Source organism: Coenobita brevimanus, chromosome 6, assembly GCF_032717465.1.
Source record: "Coenobita brevimanus isolate Jiangsu-jjx chromosome 6, ASM3271746v2, whole genome shotgun sequence".
In the NCBI taxonomy this organism is placed as follows: Eukaryota; Metazoa; Arthropoda; class Malacostraca; order Decapoda; family Coenobitidae; genus Coenobita; species Coenobita brevimanus.
Window position 1 is genome coordinate 9,137,033 of NC_136959.1, and position 24,726 is coordinate 9,161,758.

The following is a 24,726-nucleotide window of genomic DNA, read 5'->3' on the forward strand; positions in this document are numbered from 1 at the left end:
ACTGGTCGGCACAACTCTAGTATTGTGTTCCAGCTGACTTTGGCAGATTTCATTCAAGTAAGGCGAGTCACAGGTGCCTGAATGCTGAAACACAACAAAATAATTATTCCCTCCAGGAATGACGTCTGCGAAGTACCTGTACAGACTGACACATGCAATCCGATGTAGAGTGCAACAATAGAGAAATGAAAGATAAGGTTTATCGATTGACAGTGTGTAAAAAAAGAAAAATATATTCTTCCAAAAACTAAGACGACTAATTATATATCCCGAAGAAAAGACACGAAAATAGACAACGGAAGGAAGGAGACAGAAACCACTACAGCCAACACAGGTTGATATCTGGGTTTGGTGAGTGTGGCTCGCGATCAAAAAATGTTTTCTTATATGGATTTCTGTTATATTTTTATTATTTCACGCCATCTACAGTTAAATGGACTGTATCTGGTTTCTTTGATTCTGTTCCTCTCTCTCTCTCTCTCTCTCTCTCTCTCTCTCTCATATAACTGGAGTAGCAATGGGTCTTATATCCTACACTGTCTTCCTCTTTCCTCACAAAGTCCTTCTCCAATTTCTCAGCACGCACACACAGTACACTCACCCTCTTCATCAACCTACTTGCGGAATTCAGACATACACACACAATCCTCATGCACTCTAAACACACAGTACATACTTATCAACACTCGCACTAAAAGATGAACTTTTCACACACACACACACACACACACACACACACACACACACACACACACACACACACACACACACACACACACAATGAGTTCACTCCACACGCACCTTCACACACGCATTTTTCAAAAACTCACTCTTATTCTACGCACACTCACATCTATTTTCCGAAAACATAGTTCCCTCGTTCTCAGACTTCCTCTCCTCCTTCTCCCACAAATAAGCACTACAGCCACCCAGGAACACAACCACACTAACATATCCCAACAACAAATAGGTCAGAGTGAAGAAAATCGTTAAACATCTGTGTCATTCTGAGGAAGTATGCTGGATAATGATGATTCTGATGATAGTAATTATGCTGATGTGCCAATAACGACATCGCCGTCGACGATAAAGGTGATGGTGATAATGATGATAAATTACAAGCACACTAAACAGAAGCCTGACGGCCAAACCGGAAGAGGGGCCTGATCGGTGACATAGAGCCAGGTTTCGATTCCGTTAGACCCCATAGGTTTCTTTTCTTTTTCTTTTTTTTCTTTTTTACATATATATTGATTATATAAGTATTTTGTTCAGTATTTACACTTTTCTCTTGGTGAAGGTATTTCTCGTTAACCTCTTTTTTATTTTGTTTAGTTATTAGTCCTACGAAGCAGTATGGTAACATTCGGCAACGTGCCTTATTCAACTCCAAATTGAGCATCTCTCTCTCTCTCTCTCTCTCTCTCTCTCTCTCTCTCTCTCTCTCTCTCTCTCTCTCTCTCTCTCTATATATATATATATATATATATATATATATATATATATATATATATATATATGTATGTATGTATGTTGTTCACCTAAGTGTGTGTCCACACGTGTGCTTGAACAAGTGCTGGCAATATGTATGCAACACAATAACGAACACGCTGCAAATATGATGGCAACAGCAGCGTCCTGATCAAGTTGGCAACAGCATGAAGTCTCAGCTGCATGGTATGGACCATAGAGGATGGTATGGACATTCACATCCCGTCGCCTCTGCTGCCAGTGTTCGAAGCTGCGCTAAAACATGTTTGCATGTACCCAAACGTGTTGCCAACCGTGCTGTCAACATATGTTAGAGGGTACGTGTGGACTCGCATTAAAACTATATTGAGTCATAGGAGCCACAAGGTCTTAATAATGGTACCATGAACCGTCAAATGGTCGGGACAAAGACACTGTTTCATTGCAGCTGACGCCAGATGATTTTATCCAGGTCAGTGGGACATAGGAGCCTGAAGGTGTTAATATCTACCATTAGCGAGTTAATGCTTCTGTGATCTATCCTTATTAACACGCTCACGCTCTTATAAGCTCTCTCTCTCTCTCTCTCTCTGGTGTTGATACAGGAGTAAGAGAAATCTTTCCACTATCTTCCACTAACGTACACATGTACAGTATTTCCCTAGGCCCATCTGTGGATCTATTTATCAAAAGAGTATACATTATATGTAAATAGCAGTTTATTTATCTATCTTTTTTTTTTTTTTGGTCTTCCTAGCCATCTATCGTCTCACACCACTTCTCCAATGAGTAGGCCCTTCCAAAACCTCTTTCATGCCTCGGGTGCAGCTCAATTAATCCAGTCATTTGAACACTATTACCCAGTAACAGTTCACTACACTTCTCCACATTATATAACCTTATATACCCTGCATGATGACAGTTTACTATGAACATTAAAACATCTGCACAAGAAAGCATAAATCTGACAACAACTCACGAAAAAAACACATAAGCATAAACACACCTATGCCTAACGACTGACCATAGCGTATATATACCTGAAAACAGTTAACCACAAGCCCTCTTAAACACACATATACCTGATAATTAAACGAGAAACACACTTAAACAAACACATGCACACCTGATAATCTTTAACGTGAAACACACTTAAACATAAACACACGTATACCTGATAATATTTAACGAGAAACACTCTTAAACACACGTATACCTGATAATATTTAACGAGAAACACAAACATAAACACACGTATACCTGATAATCTCTAACGAGAAACGCAGTTAAACATAAACACGCGTATACCTGATAATCTTTAACGAGAAACACACTTAAACATAAACACATGTATACCTGATAATCTTTAACGAGAAACACACTTAAACATAAACACATGTATACCTGATAATCTTTAACGAGAAACACATAAACACATGTATACCTGATAATCTTTAACGAGAAACACACTCAAATATACACATGTATACCTGATAATCTTTAACGAGAAACACTTAAACATAAACACATGTATATCTGATAATCTTTAACGAGAAACACACTCAAATATACACATGTATACCTGATAATCTTTAACGAGAAACACTTAAACATAAACACATGTATACCTGATAATCTTTAACGAGAAACACACTCAAATATACACATGTATACCTGATAATCTTTAACGAGAAACACACTTAACACATGTATACCTGATAATCTTTAACGAGAAATACACTCAAACATACACATGTATACCTGATAATCTTTAACGAGAAACACACTTAAACACATGGATACCTGATAATCTTTAACGAGAAACACACTTAAGCATACACACATGTATACCTGATAATCTAACGAGAAACACATAAACACATGCATACCTGATAATCTTTAACGAGAAGCACTTAAACATAAACACGTGTATACCTGATAATCTATAACGAGAAACAAGAACATAAACACATATAAACCTGATAATCTTTAACGATAAACACACTTAATCACACGTATACCTGAAAATTTTAACAAGAAATACACTTAAACATGAACACTCTTATACCTGATAATATTTACCGATAAACACGTCAGTACAAACGCGAAAGAATATATCTATAAACAATTAACAATAAACACATTTAAATATAAGCATACATATACCTGATTACAATTAAACATACTGAAATATAAACACACTAAAACACATTCCTTACAATAATTTACCATAAATACTGTTAAACATAAACACACTAAACTATATATTTGGAAACAAATTAACATAAACACAAACACAAAACAACTAAATCATATACCTGACAGCAATTAAACATAAACACCTACAGACCTAAGCACAGTAAACATATTCATGCCAACAGTGTAAGAGAAATACACCCAAACCAACACAAAGAAAACAGAACCCCGACACACAGACAGGAGGAGGCTCCAGATTCGTGACCAAAAAACAAGGCTTCGATTCCTACCATCAAACCGGGTTCTCTTTTTTTCCTGTTTTCTGTTCCATTTTTTTTTTTTTTTCATTCTTTGTTGCCGTCCAATCATCTGCCAGGTATGGTGTACAGTTACCACCAGAAGTCGTGTCGCCTCTGCCGCCATTTTCTCCATGGCCTTTGCTAATCAGTCCAGTGAACCAGCAACAACCGTCGTGGATGTGTTGATAGGGCTGTAGACCAGTGGCATCAGTGTCGCCTGGTACGGCTTCACCACACGAAATTTTTACTTCAAGGAGAGAGAAGCAGGAGAGGCGATAGTATTTTTGATGCTGACTGTACATGGCGTTGATTATATTGCAATAGATTAAGTTCGGTTGTTTTATACCCAGTCTCTCTCTCTCTCTCTTTCTCTCTCTCTCTCTCTCTCTGCCAATCCTCATGCCATGTAGCCAACTGTGTCCATAACCCCTTCAGTACGGTGAGGTCTTCTTCACTGTATTCTTGCTATCCACACAGTATTTTACTCAGCTCAGGAGAGACTTTGTGAAGTAGACGGGTTTGCTGCAGCCTTCCTTAACCACCTTCACTACTAGGCTGCTCTCCTCTGCCCAATATAATCCTCTCGCCCCACCAACAACAACACAAAAATACTCTTCTCACACACAATCTTATCTCCCTCATTCATACTGTATTTACCTTCTCTATCTTATCTATTTTCTAATTATTACATTTACAGCTGTTGTGTACTCATGCCGTTTATCAGTGGGAAATCTGGCTCAGATGATGATGATGATGATGATGATGATGGACAGCGACGATGATGATGGCAAAGACGACGATAACGAGGACGACGATAATGATGATGACTGCGACGATGATGATGGTAATGATAATGCTGCTGATGATGATAATGGTGATGATGACAGTTAAGTTTCAGGTCAATTTTATCTTTCGGATGATGTCTGACTAGAAGACTGTGGAGTAAAGAGTTGAAATACTTTGAAATTATATGTAGACAGGGAGAAATACATTATGGTTACATAGGAGGAAAAGAAGCCACACCGGCAGTCACTGGTACATAACTGGGTCTGGATAGAGACGGCCAGGGATCGAAACCAACGTTGCTTTGAAGGCTTCTTTTTTTACAAGTAAATCATACTAGATTTGGTGCCTGATCCGTTATCTTGGTTAATAGTAATTCTCTGTCTCTGTCTGTCTGTCTCTCTCTCTCTCTCTGTAACTGCTCTAGCATGGATCGGGTTTCCTACGTTGTTCACACGCACCTTCGTTACTTCCGCAGCACTCACACACTTGTATAATGCACACGCACTTCTCAATAACCCACACTCAGAATCTAGCCTTTGGTCAAACACTGCAGACGCACTCAACGTGCTCTCAGAAACGCAATATAACATTGAGGAAAGCACCCATGTAGACTAAACACACACACACACACACACACACATACCGATTAGTAACAAATTGCTAGAGAAAAAAAAAGATTGATATGTAGATACAGAGAGAGAGAGAGAGAGAGAGAGAGAGAGAGAGAGAGGAAGGGGGGGGGGTGTTACCGATGGATAGACAGATACATGTTCAAATAACCCGACAGGTAAACGAAGATAACTGAAACAGAAACAGTGTCTTATGAATGATGGCCTGATAGACGGGTTAACGGGTATATAGTGCCAAATAGACCGAGAGACAGTTACACAAATAGACAAAAAGATAAGGAAATACGTAGATAGATAGACAAAACTGATAGTTACATAGATTATTTTCCGCACACAGATCTGGCAGAAACTCCAATACCCAACACAGGTGGATGTCTGGGTATGGCCTCGGAGGACCCGGGATCGAACCCACTGACGAGAGTTTCTTTTTCTATATCAGGTCAGGGTTCAAAATTGGGCTCATTTTTTAATTTCTTACAACTGATACATACATGTCAGTGAAATGTTACTCTCTCTCTCTCTCTCTCTCTCTCTCTCTCTCTGCCAATCCTCATGCCATATAATCAACTGTGTCCATAACCCCTTCAGTACGGTGAGGTCTTCTTCACTGTATTCTTGCTATCCACACAGTATTTTACTCAGCTCAGGAGAGACTTTGTGAAGTAGACGGGTTTGCTGCAGCCTTCCTTAACCACCTTCACTACTAGGCTGCTCTCCTCTGCCCAATATAATCCTCTCGCCCCACCAACAACAACACAAAAATACTCTTCTCACACACAACCTTATCTCCCTCATTCATATTTACCTTCTTTATCTTATCTATTCGCTAATTATTACATTTACCACTGTTGTTTACTCATGCCATTTATCAGTGGCAAGTATGGTCCAGATGATGATGATGAAGGTGGTGGTGGTGACGACGACGGTGACTACAGTAATGATAATGATGATGATAATAGTTACCGACGATGACTATGACGATAATGATGTTGACTAGCCTACCACGAAGATAGATAATGAAAATGATAATGATGATGGTGAGGATGAGAATTAAATGAACGGTCTATTTCATTCTTAGGATGATGCTTGAAAGTTTCAGGAGTAAATAGACGCAGTGCTTTGAATTTATATATAGATAGGAAGACAAATACATTATGGTTACATAGGAGGGACAGAAGTCACACCAACCAACACTGGTAGATAACTGGGACTGGACACTGACGGCCAGGGATCGAACCACAACAGGGCGCAGAAGGCTTCTTTTTGTACGTAAATTATACCAGGTTCGGTTCCTTATCTGCGTTTACCCGGATTCTCTCTCTCTCTCTCTCGTGTATGTAAGTGCACCAGCAATGGATCTTATATCCTACACTGTCTTCCTCTCCGTTCACGCACTCCTTCATCCATATTCCACCACGCACCCACCACAGTGTTAATACTGTTACCATTAACTCTCTCACAGTAGGCACAACTCTACTGTGCTATTCCATCAAACGCCAGATGATTTTATTCATCTGAGAGTGAGTTATAGGAGCCTGGGTGCTTATCCAATCACAACTAACCCTTTCATGGTGGGCACAACTCTAGTACTCTATTCCAACTAACGCCAGACAATTTTAATCATCTGAGAGTGAGTCATTGGAGCTGATGTTAAGACGCGAGAAATAATACCCACCCGGGATTAACTCTGAGACTTAAACAGATGCACAGATAGATAGACGGATGGATACATTGGTGGCTGGAAAGATGGACACAATAAAACAGGTGGATGGATGGATTGCTGGTTGAAACAATGAATCAACAAATGAAGAGAAATAGACGGACAAATATATACGCTGAGAAAAAGACAGAGAAAATAGATTATTATCCAAGAATATAGACAGAAACCACGACAGCCAACACTAGTAGATAACTGGGTGTGGTTAGTGAGGCCCAAGTTCGAGTTTCCGGTTTCTTTCTTTTCATTTTTATTAATTTAAATCCATTTTTGGTCCCTGTCCACACACACACACACACACACACACACACACACACACACACACACACACCTTGGATGAAGCCTGCCATTGGGTGTGGCCTGAGGGACGACCAGACACACTGACTAATAGATAAATAGACACACACACACACACACACACACACACACACACACACACACACACACACACACACACACACACACACACACCTTGGATGAAGCCTGCCATTGGGTGTGGCCTGAAGGACGACCAGACACACTGACTAATAGATAAATAGATAGATACACACACACACACACACACACACACACACACACACACACACACACACACACACACACACACACACACACACACATACCCTGGATGAAGCCTGCCATTGGGTGTGGCCTGAAGGATGGCCAGACACACTGACTAATAGATAAATAGATAGATACAAACACACACACACACACACACACACACACACACACATACCCTGGATGAAGCCTGCCATTGGGTGTGGCCTGAAGGATGGCCAGACACATTGCCAGACGCCATGTATCCCAAACGGGGTGGTCAAGGGCCTAGAGTTAATTGTTTTACAGGGAGGGGCACTAATCCTCCACCAACCCCACTTGACACGTAGGGATGAAAAGAAATCTGTGGAGAGAGTACGGGTCGAACTGGAGAAACCTTTGTTAGAATCTCAGGCCGCTTCACCTTACTTCACCTTGGCGAGATGAAGCATGATGGAGCGGCCTGGGACTCTACTACAGGTGTACATGGCCAGACACACTAATAAATAAATAGACAAATACACACACACACACACACACACACACACACACACACACACACAAGCCCCATTCACACTGCTTGGTAACAGAATGATTAAACGACTAGTAATGATAAACAGGAATATACAGTACGATATACAGATAAACATTTACAGATGGACTAATACATAGGTTGACGGATTGACATACAAACAATCCGACCCGGAAATGATAATAATTGAGACAGAAACAGCGGGTTCTATCAGTGAAGGCCTAACAGACAGACTAACAGGTTTTTAGTGCCAGATACACCGATAGATAGATAGATAAATAGATCTAGATATAATAAGACAGATGGATAGAATGAACTGATTATTTCATAGAGTATTATCCGCACATATATCTGGCAGAAAGTCAATAACCAACACAGGTGGATGTCTGCGTATGGACTGGCGGGGCTCAGGATCGAACCCATTGACGAGTTTCTTTTTCTATATCAGGTCGGGTTTCAGAATTGTGTTCGTTTTTGCATTTCTTACAACTGATATGCGCATGTCAGTGTAATGTTACGCTCTCTCTCTCTCTCTCTCTCTCTCTCTCTCTCTCTCTGCCAACCCTCATGCCATGTAGCCAACTGTGTCCATAACCCCTTCAGTACGGTGAGGTCTTCTTCACTGTATTCTTGCTATCCACACAGTATTTTACTCAGCTCAGGAGAGACTTTGTGAAGTAGACGGGTTTGCTGCAGCCTTCCTTAACCACCTTCACTACTAGGCTGCTCTCCTCTGCCCAATATAATCCTCTCGCCCCACCAACAACAACACAAAAATACTCTTCTCACACACAACCTTATCTCCCTCATTCATATTTACCTTCTTTATCTTATCTATTCGCTAATTATTACATTTACTATTCTTGTTTACTCATGCCATTTATCAGTGGCAAGTATGGTCCGGATGATGATGATGATGATGATGGTGGTGGTAACGATGACGATGACTACTTAAGATGATGGTGATGATGATGATGGATACTGACAATGACTATGACGATAATAATGTTGACTACCACGAAGATGATGATGATGAAAATGATAATGATGATGGTGATGATAATTAAATGTAAGATCGAATTAATTTTTAGGATGATGATTAATTGAAAATTTCAGGAGTAAATAGTTGTAATGCATTAAATTCATATGTAGACAGAGAGACAAATACATTATGGTTACATATGAGGGACAGAAGCCACACCGGCCAACACTGGTAGATAACTGGGTCTGGATAGTGACAGCCCGGGATCAAACCAGAAGAGCACATAAGGCTTCTTTTTAATGTATATCTTACTAAGTTCAGTGCATGATCTACTATCTTGTTTAACCATCTCTCTCTCTCTCTCTCTCTGTTGTGTAAGTGCAAAGCAATGGGTCGTATATCTTACACAGTTCTTTTCACGCACTCCTTCATCCATAGTCCACCATGCACCCACCACAGTGTTAACCCATTTCCACCCAGCGTCCTCAGTATAGGACGGAGTTGGGCATTTTAACAGGTTAGTAAAGAAGGGAACCCCGGGGTAGGGACCAATGAGCTTTGCGACTATGAGCCAACAGGTGGAGGGAGGTACGCTTAGTACCCTTCCACCAAAATCATTCGCACAGGAACCCTGGGAGCTAATGGGTTAATAATTTTGCCATTAACCCTCTCAAAGTAGGCACAACTCTACTATGATATTCCACCTAATGCCAGTTTATTTTATTCAGCTGAGAGTGAGTCACAGGAGCCTGAGTGCCAATGCAATCACAACTAACTCTCTAACGGAAGGCACAGCACTGGTACTCTATTCTAACTAACGCCAGACAATTTTATTCATCTTAGAGTGAGTCATAGAAGCATGATGTTAAGACAAGAGAAATAATACCCACCAGGGATTAAATCTGTGACTTAAACTGATACAGAACAAATACACTGGTGGGTGGAAGGATGGACAAATAACAAATCAGGGCGATGGAAGAATGAAAGGATGAATGGACGGTTGGTTAAAACGGCGGGTAAAGAAATAGGCAGCCACAGATGGACAAGTATATAAGCTGGTAAATAGATAGAGAAAATTGATTAATGTTCAAGAAGATAAATAGAAAACACTACAGCCAACACAGGAAGTCAAACATCAGGATGTGGTTAGTCAGGCCCGAGATCAAACCAGCACGGGTGGGTGTATCTGTGTGTGTGTGTGTGTGTGTGTTTTTCAAATTTCAATATACTATTGGTTACTTGGTCTCTCTTTTATTGTCTGTCTGCGTTTGCTAGTCGAATATTTTCTTTATAACTGACGTGTGTATGAGTGTAACCAAATGGTGGGTGGTAAGCCGTAATAAAACAGGAAGTTGTATATCCTGGGGCAAAACGTTAAATGGGATAGTTTTAACATTTTTGGTGGGCCATATTTCTCTCTTCATCATAGTAAAATCGTGTGACGTCAGCGGAAATAAACTGCAAGTAGGTAATTGGCAGGCAAAGGGTTAAAGGCGTTTTGTTGTGGCCACCCTGGATGAAGCCTGCCATTGGGTGTGGCCTGAGGGATGGCCAGACTCACTGACTAATAGATAAATAGATAGATACACACACACACACACACACACACACACACACACACACACACACACACACACACACACACACACACACACACACACCCTGGATGAAGCCTGCCATTGGGTGTGGCCTGAGGGATGGCCAGACCCACTGACTAATAGATAAATAGATAGATACACACACACACACACACACACACACACACACACACACACACACACACACACACACACACACACACACACACCCTGGATGAAGCCTGCCATTGGGTGCGGCCTGAGGGATGGCCAGACCCACTGACTAATAGATAAATAGATAAAAACACACACACACACACACACACACACACACACACACACACACACACACACCAAGAATGCACTCCCTCCAGACACACCTTGTCACACACAATAAAAACTCACATTAATCCTATACACACACACGTCTACTTTCTAATACCACAGTTCCCTCATTCTCAAGCTTCCTCTCCTTCTTCTCCCACAAATAACCACCACAGCCACCCAGGAACACAATCACACTAACATATCCTAACAACAAATGGGTCAGAGTGGAGAAAGCTGGCACAGACCTGTGTCATGCAGTGGAAGGATGCTGGATGATGATGATGATGCTTAACCCTCCCATCGTGGGGTTAACTGTGGTATTTTAATTCAAGTAATTTCAGTCGATGTTATGCAGGTGAGAGTGAGTCATATTAGTCTTGGTGTGTTATTAGTGTCATCGTTAACCCCTTAATGACCGGAAAAGCTCTAGTAATTAATTGCAGCTAACGCCAGACGATTTTATTCAGCTGAGAGTGAGTCATAGATGCCTGAGTGTTAAGATGAGGAGCTGATACCTAACCGAGATGAAGCAGGCGACACAGATAGATAGACAGATAGATACACTGGATAATTGAAAGAGGGGAAAAATATTGTTAAAAATTATACTGATGGATTAATAAGAGGTCAGATAGGCATACAAATAAATAGACAAAAGAAAGACAAAAATATGAACTGAACAAGAGTTAGATTAAAACACATGGACAGAAAGACACACAGACAGAAACCACCACAGCCAACACAAGTAGATAACTGGGTCTGGTGAGTGAGGCCCGGGATCGAAACCAAGTTTAAGACCTAGGTTTCTTTTTAAAATTTTTTGTTCCTTGTAGTTTCTAAGTTTAGTTGTATACCTTGTCTTATTTTTTATTTTTTATAATGCTCTCTCTCTCTCTCTCTCTCTCTCTCTCTCTCTCTCTCTCTCTCTCTCTCTCTCTCTCTCTCTCTCTCTCTCTCTCTCTCTCTCTCTCTCTCTCTCTCTCTCTCTCCCTCTCTCTCTCTCTCTCTCTCTGTACACTGTGTGTGAACATTTGTTCATTACAGATGGTGAACGTTTCTATTATTCATTCCTTGAATACATGGATACATGGGATACAGACCTTTTTAGGCGGGAACTGTAGGACAACTAAGATAGCTGAGTGGCAGCCCAGAGATGGAGTGAGAGGAAGAGGTTGGCAGAGACCCTGTTGGAAGGAAGAAACCTTTAATTTCATTGCTGTGTAATAGAAGATAAGAGTTCTGGACAAATGTGGAAGCATGCATGGAAAAGTTTGGAAGGAATGGGAGAGTGTTTTTGATCGGTGATATGAATGGTAAAGTAGGGAATGGGCAGGTGGATGGAGTAGTTGGTGAGTGGGGTGTGCCTGCCGAGATGGATGAGAATGGCAGTGCTTTGGTGGACATTTGTGCCGGGAGGGGGTTGGTGATAGCTAATACCCTCTTCAGGCACAAGATGATCCACAGGTATACATGGCGAGTGATGAGAAGGGTGGGTGCTGAACTGAATGAAAGGAAGGCAATGATTGATTATGTGTGTGTGGATGAAAGGATGAGAAGGTGTATAATGGATGCAAGAGTATATAGAGGCTGGGGAAGTGGTCTTTCGGACCCCCACATGGTGGTGGTCAGAATTAAAGTCCAAATACAATGGAGAAATAGGAGAAGGGAAGGGCAGGAGAAAGTAATACATACAAGGAGAGTGGAAAAGTTATAATAGGATGCACAAAGGGCAGAATATAAGAGGGAAGTGGAGGAGCGATTGGGTAAATATAGATTGGAGCAGGTGGGGGACGTGGAAGATGTGTGCAAGATATTCACTGAAGAAATCTGTGCAGCATGTGAGGTGGTATATGGGATGAAGAGAAGACGAAAGCGGATGCAGGGAACAGCATGGTGGACTGAAGAAATGAGAGAGACTGGCACGAAAGAAGAAAGCATATAGTGAATGGATGAGAAACAAAGGCGTGGAAGAAGTTCAGAGACGGAAGAGAGAATTATATGTAGAGAGGAAGAGAGAGGTGAAAAGATTAGTAAGAGAGAGTAAGAAGAAAGTGGATGAGGAATTTGGAAGGAACTTGACTGTAAAGTGGAGGGAATGTAAGAAAATATTCTGGAAAGAGGTTAAGAAAGTTAGACAGGGTGCCAAAGAAGTTACCTGGGGAGTGAAAGAAAAAATGGTAGATTACTGGTGAAGAAGGGAGAAAAAGTGAGCAGATGGAGAGAACACTTTAAGGAATTGTTGAACATAGAGGATGGAAGTGATGCAAGTATAAGTGGCTGGGGAATGGCTGGGAGTAGGAGGGATATGAGGAGACAGGAAAAAATCAGTAAGATGGAAGTTGTGGAAGCAATGAAGAAACTTAAAATGGGGAAAGCCCCAGAAATTGATGGAGTGTGTGGTGAAATGCTGAAGCATTGGACAGGGATAGTAGTAGAATGGATGTGGAAGATGTGCTGATTGACCTGGGAGGAAGGTAGAGGCCCGGAGGATTGGAAGTCAGGTATAATTATTCCCCTTTATAAAGGAAAAGGGGAAAAAGAAGTGTGTGGTAATCATAGGGGCACTTGCCTTCTTAGTGTAATTGGAAAAGTATATGGTTGGATACTTATTGTCAGAGTTAGGGATATAACAGAGGAATTAGTTGGAGAAGAACAGGGAGGTTTTAGGAGGGGAAGAGGTTGTGTAGATCAGATATTCATTTTTAGATCTTTAGTGGAAAAGTTTCTAGAGAATGGAAAGAAGTTGTATGCGGCCTTCATGGATTTGGGGAAAGCATATGACAGGGTGGATAGACAAGGATTGTGGAAAGTATTAAGAATATATGGGTAGATGGGAAGTTGTTGAACGCCGTGAGGAGTATGTATGAGGGTGCTAAGGTTGCAGTTAGTGTGGATAGTGAACTGAGTGAATTTTTCTGTTTGAAGGTTGGATTGAAACCAGGATGTGTCATGTCTCCATGGTTGTTCAATCTGTATATGGATGTGGTTTAAAAAAAAAAGATGCTAGGTAGGGCAGTGGATGTTGCAGCGGCCCTAGTGAGAGACGGTCATGTTTGGAATTTACCTGTACTGTTGTTTGCAGTTGATTCTGTGTTGTTAAGTGAAGACGAAGGGGAGCTGCAAGGCATGGTGAATGAGTTTGGAAGTGTGTGTAAGAAAAGGAATCTAAATGTGAATGTATGGAAGAGTAAAGTTATGGTCTTCGAGAGGAATGAAGTCAGTGAATGTACAGTGAGGTTGGATGAGGGGGAAGTGAAAAATGTGAGTGCGTTTAAGTACTTGGGTAGTGGGATAAGTAAGGATGGAAGTTTAAAGGGGGAAGTGCTTGAAAGGGTGCAGCAGGGAAGAAAGGTTGCTGGTCCCTTGAAAGCAGTGATAAGAAACAGGGAAGTGAGCATGGAAGTGGAAGAGCTACTACATACACCTCTCTCTCTCTCTCTCCGCTTCTCCTGAAAACACTTTCTTCTTCCTCCTTTCTGTAACATTCTTGTGATACCAACTCTAACGTATGGAAGTGAATCTTGGACCTTGTTGGAGGGACGGAATTCAAGAGTGAGAGCTGTAGAGATGAGTTATTTGAGAGGAGCATATGGAGTCACATAGAGAGACAGACTGACAAATAAGGAAGTGAAGGAGCGTTGTGGTGTGGATGTAGGTGTGATAGGAAACTTTAGGAGAAACACACTGAGGTGGTTTGGCCATGTGGAGAGGATGGAGAGCGAGAGACTGACAAGGAGAGTGTATGTGAGTGAGATGGAGGGGGGGAGAGGGAGGGAGAGGCCAAGCATGAGATGCAGGGATGGAGTGGAGATGTATATGAGAGAGGGGAGTGTGAGCTGGGAACATGGCAGTGAAATGGCGGGGGACGGCGACATGGAGGCGATTTGTTTGTGGCTACCCCTTACGGGATTAAGGCGTCTGGCAATAGACAGATGGTAATGGAACTAACTTATAATTAATAGGTAGGAGTGGAGATAACAGGGAATGACAATAATATTTCACTAGAATGATGATGATGGTGATGATGATGATGATGATTGACAAAAGACATTTTTGAAGATGTTTTCTTGTGACCATCATGGCCTGAATTAGTGATACGGAAAATAGATAGGAAGACAGACTGTCAGACATAGACCGATAGTCAGACGAAAAGATGTGCCGAGGAATGCTCTGCAGACAGACAATAATGGCCTCATGTAATGAGAGGGAGAGACTGAATCATAACATAAAAGTCTAATACAGTCACTGTTTAGCATACTGGGATGGACAGAGAGAAGGAAAGAGATACAGATACAGTTAAAGATTGTAATATCATACATATATCTGGCAGAAACACCTACAGCCAACAAAGATGGATATCTGGGTGTGGACAGTGACGGCCCGGAATCGAATCAAGGATGATGGGAGATTCTTTCCAGTATCATGCATTAGCTGAAAATTGGGTTCATTTTCTTATTTTGACGTTATATATGCATATATACATACATACACACACTATCAGTAATCTCTCTCTCTCTCTCTCTCTCTCTCTCTCTCTCTCTCTCTCTCTCTCTCTCTCTCTCTCTCTCTCGTGTATGTAAGTGCGCCAGCAATGTGTCTTATATCCTACATGTCTTCCTCTCCGTTCACGCACTCCTTCATCCATATTCCACCACGCATCCACCACAGTGTTAATACTGTTACCATTAACCATTTCACAGTAGGCACAACTCTACTACGCTATTGCACCTAACGCCAGACGATTTTATTTATCTGAGAGTGAGTAATAAGAGCCTTATTGGAAATGCAATCACCCCAAACCCTCAAATGGTAGGCACAACTCTAGTACTCTATTCCAACTAACGCTAGACAATTTTATTCATCTGAGAGTGAGTCACAGGAGCCTGATGTTAAGACACGAGAATAATACCCACCCAGGATTAACTCTGAGACTTAAACAGGTACACAGATATATAGACAGTGAGATACAATTGTGGATGGAAGGAGGGACACACAAAAAGGTGGATGGGTGAATGGATGGATGGTTAAATGGTTCCTGGCTGGTTAAAACGATGGATAAAAGAGTACACAGACACAGATGGACAAAAATATACGCTGAGAAACGGACAACGAAAATAACATTATATCCAAGAAAATCGATAGGAACCACGACAGCCAAAACAGGTAGATAACTCGGTGTGGTTAGTGAGGCCAGGGATCGAACCAAATTGTGCAGGTGGCTTCTTTTTATAAAATTCCACCTCATTGTTTATAACTTGTTCTCAGTTACATTTTTTGTCTGTGCTGGCTAGTTGTATATTTTCTTTCTAACTGCTGTGTGTATGAGTGTAACAAAATGGTGGTTGGTAAGCCGTAATAAAACAGCAAGTTGTATATCCTGGGGCAAAACGTTAAATGGGATAGTTTTAACATTTTTGGTGGGCCATATTTCTCTCTTCATCATAGTAAAATCGTGTGACGTCAGCGTAAATAAACTGCAAGTAGGTAATTGGCAGGCAAAGGGTTAAAGGCGTTTTGTTGTGGCCACCCTGGATGAAGCCTGCCATTGGGTGTGGCCTGAGGGATGGCCAGACCTACTGACTAATAGATAAATAGATAGATACACACACACACACACACACACACACACACACACACACACACACACACACAATGCACTCCCTCCACACGCACCTTGTCACCCGGACATATTCAATAACTCACTCTAATACAACGCACAGTCACTTCTACTTTCCAGTAACACAATTACCTCGTTCTCTTACTTCCTCTCCTCCTTCTCCCACAAATAACCACCACAGCCACCCAGGAACACAACCACACTAACATATCCTAACAACAAATAGGTCAGAGTGGAGAAAGCTGGCACAGATCTGTGTCATGCAGTGGAAGGATGCTGGATGATGATGATGATGCTTAACTCTCCCATCGTGGGGACAACTCTGGTATTTTAGTCCAAGTAATTTCAGTCGATGGTATTGAGGTGAAAGTAAGTCATATTAGTCTTCGTGTGTTATTACTGTTATCGTTAACCCCCTAATGACCGGAAAAGCTCTAGTAATTAATTGCAGCTAACGCCAGACGATTTTCTTCAGCTGAGAGTGAGTCATAGATGCCTGAGTGTTAAGATGAGGAGCTGATACCTAACCGAGATGAAGCAGGCGACACAGATAGATAGACAGATAGATACACTGGATAATTGAAAGAGGGAAAAATATTGTTAAAAATTATACTGATGGATTAATAAGAGGTCAGATAGGCATACAAATAAATAGACAAAAGAAAGACAAAAATATGAACTGAACAAGAGTGAGATTAAAACACATGGACAGAAAGACACAGACAGAAACCACCACAGCCAACACAGGTAGATAACTGGGTCTGGTGAGTGAGGCCCGGGATCGAAACCTTGTCCTCTATGTCGGTTTCTTTGTATAGATTTTGTCTCATTTTGTAAGCACAGTTTTAAACATTGTTTCATTTCGTATTTTTTTATAATGCTGTGTGTGTGTGTGTGTGTGTGTGTGTGTGTGTGTGTGTGTGTGTGTGTGTGTGTGTGTGTGTGTGTGTGTGTGTGTGTGTGTGTGTGTGTGTGTGTGTGTGTGTGTGTGTGTGTGTGTGTGTGTGTGTGTGAGTACGTTCCTTTTATGAAGTCTGAAACTCACACAACAAAAATAATAATTTATCTCCTTCAACAAGAGTCAGCACAAAGAAAGACTATAAAAAGAAGCCAGGGTGACGCATCAGTTGGTTGGTCACCATTTACCACGTATACGTGACAGTCGGCATGAAGTGAATGGCAATGGAGATTTAATGCACACTGGAGGGAAGGGTTGAGAACAGTGTTAATGTAGGATTAGTATCAGGAGACGTAATTATCATATATAATATATGCTATTATTCAACAAGAAGGCTTTGCTCTTCAGTTAAACCAAAGATTATCAATGAGCGAGATTGTTGTGGATGTAACGAAGTCATTTTACAAAACAACAAGGAGCTTCATTCTGCAACAGAAAAATCATTGACTAGAACTATATTTTGTTTACTGTGAATTAAGAAATAAAAACACTGAAAACTGATAGACTTATAAGGCCTAAAACACACACACACACACACACACACACACACACACACACACACACACACACAAACACACACACACACGCACACACACACACACACACACGTGTGCATACATACGAGCGAACGAACACACACACACAGGCACACACACACACACACACACACACACACACACACACACACACACACACACACACACACACACACACACAAGCACGCTCATTGACAGGCACACACACACACACACACACACACACACACACACACACACACACAAGCACGCTCATTGACAGGCACACACACACACACACACACACACACACAAGCACGCTCATTGACAGGCACACACACACACACACACACACACACACACACACACACACACACACAAGCACGCTCATTGACAGGCACACACACACACAAGCACATGCATGGACATGTACACACACACAAGCTCACGCACCAGTCTCAACCCCGACGTAGAGTCTAAAAACAATAAATAAATTAAAACAAAACAGTAAATCTAATGAGTCATCAATGAAGCAGTGGATATTATCGGCCACACCACAAATACATAACATTGCAGATGCGCAGTATAATGCCCAAAGGGAGACACATATACATTATCCTTACATAGGAGGCACAGAAGCCACACCGGCCAACACTGGTAGATAACTGGGTCTGGATAGTGACGGCCCATCATCGAAACCAACGCTCCCTCTAATGAGTTCTTTTTTCCTATATCATGGTGTACATGCCTTGCTTGACTTGTTGTTTTGTTCATGATTGTTCCTCTCTCTCTCTCTCTCTCTCTCTCTCTCTCTCTCTCTCTCTCTCTCTCTCTCTCTGCAAGAAATAGACCATTAAAAAATAACTTTAATTCTTTATGTCCTTGTTAATTAACGACCCGTCCTCCCAGCCACAACACGCCACCCTCCCTCATATACTCCCCCACCTTGCCCCTCCATCTTGTTCTTGGTCTGCCTCAAAGGTATGAATTACAACACAAAGCCAAAGCAAGCAAGTCACTGGGCATCGCAACGACTGAACATATGCAGGAGGAGGCAAAGATTTAACCCTCTCATGGTGGGAACAACTCTAGTATTTGGTTCCTGGCTATAGCAACCACTGAACATATGCAGGAGGAAGCAAATATTTAACCCTCTGATGATCGGGATAACTCTAGGACAATATTCAGTACATTTCAACTACCGCCACACAACAATACTGAGCTCAAGAAAGACCTCTGGTACTCAAGGGTTTTAACTGAACAGAAACCCTGACAGCCAAGAAGGAAGGAATCGGATGCAGCCACTGACACCCAGGTTTACATCCTGTCTGCTTTGGGGGATTTCTTTTATATTTGTAGATTTGGTACATTTTCCTTGGTATCCTGCTGTATAAAAGGTACTCTCTCTCTCTCTCTCTCATAACTGGAGTGGCAATGCGTGTTATATCCTACACTGTATTCCTCTCTCCTCACGAAGTCCTCCTATTCTCAGCACGCTCACACTGACAGTATACACAGTCACTTCATTTACCTACACTCGGAATTCAGACATTACACACACAATCAACTTGCACTTAAGTCTCATCCAAACATACTGTACATACTTACCAGCACTCGCACTAAAAAATGAGCCTATTTCACACACACACACACACACACACACACACACACACACACACACACACATAATGAGTTCCCTTCACACGCACCTTCAGACACGCACTTTTCAAAAACTCACTCTTATTCTACGCACACTCACATCTACTTTCCGAAAACACAGTTCCCTGGTTCTCAGACCTCCTCTCCTTCTCCCACAAATAACCACCTTAACCACCAAGGAACACAACCACACTAACGTATCCTAACAACAAATAAGTCAGAGTGGAGAAAGTTTGCACAGATCTGTGTCATGCAGTGGAAGGATGCTGGATGATGATGATGATGAGGATGATGTTGCCGACAACGACTTCGACGTCGACGATAAAAGTGTTGGTGATAATGATGATGATGAATTACAAGCACACTAAACAGAAGCCTGACGGCCAAACCGGAAGAGGGTCCTAATCAGTGACATAGATCCAGGTTTCGATTCCGAACCGGCCCAAAGGTTTCTTTTATTTTTTTCATTACACGTATGTTTATTATATAATTTATTTAGTATTTACACTTTTTTCTCAGTGAAGGTAATTCTCATTATACTCTTATATATTTAACTTAGTTATCAGTCCTACGAAGCAGAATACTAACATATTCGGCAAAGCGCCTTATTCCACTGAAGAATTGAGCATCTCTCTCTCTCTCTCTCTCTCTCTCTCTTTAACTGCATTAGCAATGGGTCAAGTTGCTTCCATTCTTCACGCACTCCATCATCCATTTCGCAGCACGCACACACAATGTGCACGTACTTTCCAATAACCTGCACCAAGAATCTACACATTACACACGCATTCCCCATGCTCTGAGATCGCGCGCGCGCACGCACGCACGCACACGCACACACACACACACACACACACACACACACACACACACACACACACACACACACACACACACACACACATAAGAAGGACAAGGAGCAGAGCATGTACTGAAACACACACACACAAACACACGCAAAACACTCTCTCTCTCTCTCTCTCTCTCTCTCTCTCTCTCTCTCTCTCTCTCAGATGAACAAAATCTCTTGGCCTTACCTGCAGTACTAAAGTTATCCTGATCTTTAGACAGTTAATGGTGACAGTATTGACACCCTCAGCCTCATACCACTCACTCTCACTGCAATAACACTGTTGTTGAAAATATACACTGGTTGTGATGGCCAAAGAGTTATTTATATACTGCACGTTACCAAGACTACTTCTGAGCATGGAGTTGGGTTCCTTTAACTTTGGAATGGATAGGTAGATGGATAGGTAGGCAAACTGATGGACAGATAGAGAGATATAGAGGCAGATAGATAGATGTACAGATAAAATGAAGAAATTCGTACACATCCCTGGAGATTTTTCATAATAATAGATAAGTTGATATATAAACAGAGAGACGAAGAGAAATAGACAGGCAGATAGAAAGGCAGATGGAAGTATGGATAGTTTGATACAGAAACTGGTAGAGATACAAATAATAAATAAACAGGAATATGGTCAAACAAATAGATCAGCTGACAGGCAGGCAAACAATATGCAAAGACTAACAAGGAACCTCAAGCATGACTAAACAAATGCATACACAGATAAACAGTAGCGAGAACGGACAACAGTGGTAGATAAACCGAAGGAAGAACAGCCAACAGTGGTAAATACAGAAGAGAAAACAGCCAAAAGTGGTAGATTCAGAGAAGAAAACAGCCAATAGTTGTAGATGCAGAAAACAGCCAACAGTGATAAATACAGAAGAGAGAACAGTCAACAATTGCCAATAAACAGAAGCAACAACAGCCAACAGTGGTAGATAATGAGAAGGAACAACAGCCAACAGTGGTAGATAAACAGAAGCAACAACAGCCAACAGTGGTAGATAATGAGAAGGAACAACAGCCAACAGTGGTAGATAAACAGAAGCAACAACAGCCAACAGTGGTAGGTAAACAGAAGCAACAACAGCCAACAGTGGTAAATAAACAGAAGCAACAACAGCCAACAGTGGTTGATAAACAGAAGCAACAACAGCCAACAGTGGTAGATAAACAGAAGCAACAACAGCCAACAGTGGTAGATAAACAGAAGCAACAACAGCCAACAGTGGTAAATAAACAGAAGCAACAACAGCCAACAGTGGTAGATAAACAGAAGCAACAACAGCCAACAGTGGTAGATAAACAGAAGCAACAACAGCCAACAATGGTAGATAAACAGAAGCAACAACAGCCAACAGTGGTAGGTAACTGGGTCTGGTTACTGAGCACCCGCGATCCAACCCAAACAGGACTCAGCGGTTTCTTTTTTTATGAACAGTTTAACAGTCTCTCTCTCTCTCTCTCTCTCTCTCTCTCTCTGTACGTCTGTATTTCTCTCTATCTATATATCTGTCCGTGTATTTATGTCTGACTTTCTTTCCCTTTCTGTCTCTGTTTCTAGCGTGCTTTCTCTCTCTGTCTCTTTGTATTTATCTCTGTCTGTGTCTCGCTGTGTCTCTGTTTACATCTCTCTATCTCTGCCTGTCTGTATCTCCGTCTGGTGCTGGTACAGGAGTAAGAGAAGACTTTCCACCAACTTCCATTAACGTACACAAATACGATATTTTCCTATGCCCAACTGTTGATCTGTTTATCAGAAGACCATCTGTACTGTATATTTATTAGTCTATTTATCTTTCTTTTTTTTTCATTCTTTCTTCCTAGTTATCTATCTGCTCACGCCGCTTCTCCAACGTGTAGGCCTTCCCAAACCCTCTTCCATGCCTCGGGTGCAGCTCAATTAATCTAGTTATTTGGACACACTACCCACTAACGGTTCCCTACACTCTCTCCTCCACAATATATAATTACCACATATACATGACAACAGTTTACCATAAACACCTAAACATCTGCACAATAAAGCATAAATCTGACAACAACTTACGATAAACACACTTAAGTATGAACACACTTAACGACTGACCATAAACACACTTCGATACAAGCATAATGGACATATAACTGAAAACAGTTAACGATAAACACACTTAAACATAAATACACATATATACCTGGTAATTGTTGACGATAAATATACTTAAACATAATCTCACTTATACCTGATAATCGTTAACGAGAAACACAAACATAAACACTCTTATTCCTGATAATACTTAATGATAAACACACTTAAATACAAACATGCAAAAGCATATATCTGCAAGCAATTAACAATAAACAAATATAAAGACACATGTATCATATTACAATTATGAATAAACGTACTGACATATAAAAACATTAAAACATATGTTTGACAATAATTTACCATAAACGCAGATAAACATAAACACACAAAAATATATACCTGACAATTTTGCATTAACACAGACATAAAACCACTAAATCGTATATATATCTGACAAAAAATTTGCCACAAACACACATAAACACAGTAATCATAATCTTGTCAACACTGTACGAAAAACAAACCTAAACCAAAGCAAACAAAACAGAACCCCCCCCCCACACACACACACAGACAGGAGGAGGCTCCAGATTCGTGACCAAGAACCGGGCCTCGATTCCTACTTCAACTCAGGGCTCTTTTTCTTTTCCTTTTTTTTTTTTTTTTCTGTTTTCTGTCCATTTTATTTTTGTGTCATTCTTTGTTGCCATCTAATCATTCGCCAGGGAAGGTAAAGTCACCACCAGAAGTCGTGTCGCCTCTGCCGCTACGTTTTCCATGTTATTTGCTAATCAGTCCAATAAATCAGCAACAAGATGTCTTGATATGGCTGTAGACCAATGGCATCAGCATCGCCCGGTACTGATTCATCACACGCATTTTTATACATTTTTATACTTCATGGAGAGAGGAGCAGGAGAGGCGACAGTATTTTTGATGCTGACTGTACATGGTGTTGTTTGTACTGTTATTGTTTCAGTTCGGGTTGTTTTGAGTTAATGATTTTATATACAGTCTCTCTCTCTCTCTCTCTCTCTCTGCCAACCCTCATGCCATGTAGCCAACTGTGTCCATAACCCCTTCAGTACGGTGAGGTCTTCTTCACTGTATTCTTGCTATCCACACAGTATTTTACTCAGCTCAGGAGAGACTTTGTGAAGTAGACGGGTTTGCTGCAGCCTTCCTTAACCACCTTCACTACTAGGCTGCTCTCCTCTGCCCAATATAATCCTCTCGCCCCACCAACAACAACACAAAAATACTCTTCTCACACACAACCATATCTCCCTCATTCATATTTACCTTTTTTATCTTATCTATTCCCTGATTATTACATTCAGTACTGTAATAACTCATACCATTTAGCAGAGGCAAGTATGGTCCGGATGATGATGATGATGATGATGATGATGATGGTGATGATGGACGCCGACAACGACGATGGTGAACACGACGATGACGATGACGACGATTACTGTGTTGATTACGACAAGGACGATGGTAGTGATGATGATGATAATGATGATGATGCCAATTATATTTGAGGTCGTTTCATTCTTCGGGATGATGTCTGACTAAAAGACTGTGGAGTAAATAGATGAAATGCTTTGAAATTATGTGTAGACAGAGAAACTAATACATTATGGTTACATATGAGGGACAGAAGCCACACTGGCCATCACTGATAGATAACTGGGTCTGGAGACTGACGGCCCGGCATCGAATCCATATTTGTGTTGCCGGCTTCTTTTTTACGTAACTCATACCACGTTCAGTGCCTGATCTGCTCTCTTGTTTAACAGTACGTCTCTCTCTCTCTCTCTCTCTCTCTCTCTCTCTCTCTCTCTCTCTCTCTCTCTCTCTCTCTCTCTCTCTCTCTCTCTCTCTCTCTCGTGTATGTAAGTGCACCAGCAATGGGTCTTAAATCCTACACTGTCTTCCTCTCCGTTCACGCACTCCTTCGTCCATATTCCACCACGCACCCACCACAGTGTT